Source organism: Chiloscyllium plagiosum, unplaced genomic scaffold, assembly GCF_004010195.1.
Source record: "Chiloscyllium plagiosum isolate BGI_BamShark_2017 unplaced genomic scaffold, ASM401019v2 scaf_82184, whole genome shotgun sequence".
NCBI lineage: Eukaryota > Metazoa > Chordata > Chondrichthyes > Orectolobiformes > Hemiscylliidae > Chiloscyllium > Chiloscyllium plagiosum.
In genome coordinates this window covers 4,377-7,099 of record NW_025207783.1, presented here as the reverse complement: position 1 = coordinate 7,099, position 2,723 = coordinate 4,377, and the positions used below count along the sequence as shown (strand labels likewise).

The following is a 2,723-nucleotide window of genomic DNA, read 5'->3' as shown; positions in this document are numbered from 1 at the left end:
CTGTCCCTCAGGATTCCCTCCAACAACTTCCCCACCACTGAGGTCAGGCTCACTGGTCTATAGTTCCCTGGCTTATCCTTACCACCCTTCTTTAACAGTGGCATCATGTTAGCCAACCTCCAATCTTCCGGCACCTCACCTGTGACTATCGATGATACAAATATCTCAGCGAGTGGCCTAGCAATCACTTCTCTAGCTTCCCACAGAGTTCTCGGGTACACCTGATCAGGTCCTGGGGATTTATCCACCTTTTAAGACGTCCAGCACCTCCTCCTCTGTGAACTCAAGATGTCGTTGTCTGTTTGCGCACGTTATGTAACTTCATGTCCATCTCCACGGTAAACACTGATGCAAAATACTCGTTTAGTATCTCCACCCACCCCGTCTCCCACACGTTGGCTGCCTTGCTGATCTTTGAGGGGCCCTGTTCTCTCCCCAGTTACCCTTGTGTCCTTAACCCTATTCTCCTTAGCCCTATTTGCCAAAGCTATCGCCGTTCTTGATCAGTGAACGAAAGGGAGCTCAACGAGCAAACATGAAAGTGTTTCTCTGAAAAGTTAAGATCGAAGGGTAACCGAGTTCAGCAGATACTCAATCCTGCGTAGACTCAAACAGGATTCTACTTCAGGAAGTATTATTTCAACCGGGATTGAGTATCTGCGAAGGATGTTGCTGGGAGCGGTAAGGAAAAATAGTTGAACTTTAGTTCTTTTTTCCGCTAAATTCTTTCCAAACCGCCTCTCTCCCCCTTCCTTTTCTTTCACGATAAACCTGCATTGTTTTGTTCAAAGTACACTGTCAGCCTCCCTTTTCAGTGTCTCTTCCCCCCCCCCCCCCTCCCCCGAACAAAACAGCAAAAGCAAAGTTCTCGATCTGTCAGGGTTGGAGGGAGAGAGGGGAGGGAGGAGGATGAAGGGGACTGGCTCCCCTGTGCGAGGGAGGGGTGGGGGGAGGAAGGGGAACAGTTTCCCTACAAGGGAGGATACCTCGGTGATCTTGAGCTGTTGCAGTTCCTGCTCAGTGGCTGTGAGCGAGGCTGGGGCTGACTCTGATGCCAAGTGTTTCTGGTAACCGCTCAGAGTGATGTCCTCATGTAACCCGGGGAGTTGGGGGGAAAGAATGAGAGAAATCACATAAAAGCCTCTCCACATGGTGGGACTGATCGAACGAGCAAGCGGGGGAAGAATCCGCAACTCCCTCCCCTCTCCCCTCACTCACTCTCAGGCAACCCCGTCACTGGCCCACACCCCCCCCCCTCACTGAGCTCCCTCTCACTTCCCATCCTGCCCAGAGCCTGTACCCGCTCAGTCGCGGAGAACTGACCTCACTGACCGACACTCCTCCTCCCCCCACCTTGCTGAGCTCTCATTTCAAAAGCCCAGTCCTTGATACCTCCCATCCCACCCCCGCCCTATCCCTGCCTCCCCCCCACTCCTCGGAGCCAACCCCCCTCCTTCCCAAACCTCAGAGCCCGTACCCGCTGAGTCGCGGAGATCTCGTCTTTAATGTGCCCACGCCCAAACTCGTTCTTCAGGGTGGCACGGGTGGCAGCATAGAGCATCTTCTATCGCACCTGGAGGGGTCAGGAAGGAGGGGGCATCAGTGCTAGACAGCTCACTCCACACCCCACTCAAAAGCAGCTCCCCCCAATATCTCACCCCATTGAAGTTCAATGGTGTTACCATCACTGAGTCCCCTTGTCATCATCCTGGGGGTTACCGTTGAGCAGAAACTGAACCAGCCCCAGCCCCATATCAATACAATGGCTCCAAGAGCAGGTCAGAGCCTGGGAATCCTGCAGCGAGTAACTCCCCTCCTGACTCTCCCGCTATCGGGTCAGAGGCTGGGAATCCTGCAGCGAGTAACTCCCCTCCTGACTCTCCCACCATTGGGTCAGAGGCTGGGAATCCTGCAGCGAGTAACTCCCATCCTGACTCTCTCCCCAAAGCCCTGTCCCACCATTGACAAGGCACAAGTCAGGAGAGTGAGGGAATACTCCCCACTTGCCCTGGACGGGGGCAGCTCCAACAACACTCGAGAAGCTCATCACCGTCCAGGGACAAAGCAGCCCCTCCCCCACATTCGATCGAGACACTGACCCCCACCTTCAACACTCACTCCTTTCACCACCAACACCCTGCATTAGCTGGCCTCATTAGGAATGCCCGGCTGAGCTCCAACACTCCCTCCCTCCGCCCCTGAGGCAGCTGGGCTCCAACATTCCCTCCCTCCATTTGGCTTGAGGTAGCTGGGCTCATTAGGAATGCCCGGCTGAGCTCCAGCCCCGACGCAGAGGGGCAGCAGTACATACCATCTACAAGACACACTGCAGCGACTCACCGAGGCTCCCCTTCGATAGTTGTGATACAACAACTCCAGTCCAAAACCTCCTGTGCTCGGGGACAAAAGCATTATCAGGGTTGTAGGGGGTGGAGGGATTAGAGAGAGAGCGCAAGAGCGACCGCGCGCCAGGCCTCATTCAGCCTCTCCAGTCATCCTTCCCCGGCCCAGGCCTTACCGCGGAATTCTCGGGGATCCAAGAGATGAAGATCCACTGGAAACCCTGAGCGTTGCGGCTGTCCAGCCGATAGAGGATGTAGCAGGGACATTTGGCTTGAGCAGGGGCAACAGCAGCTCATCGTAATCACTGTCCCAGCTGGCAACTGGGGGGCGATACTCACCCACCACCAGGTGCTCTGTGTGGGGGGGGGTGTGGGAAGAGG

General features: G+C 55.4%; 1 pseudogene; it reads right to left on the bottom strand.

The window, feature by feature from the left end:
* LOC122546641 overlaps positions 1-2,696 on the bottom strand; it is an 8,627-nt pseudogene extending 5,931 nt beyond the window's left edge.
* Positions 2,697-2,723: the final 27 nt, after the last annotated feature.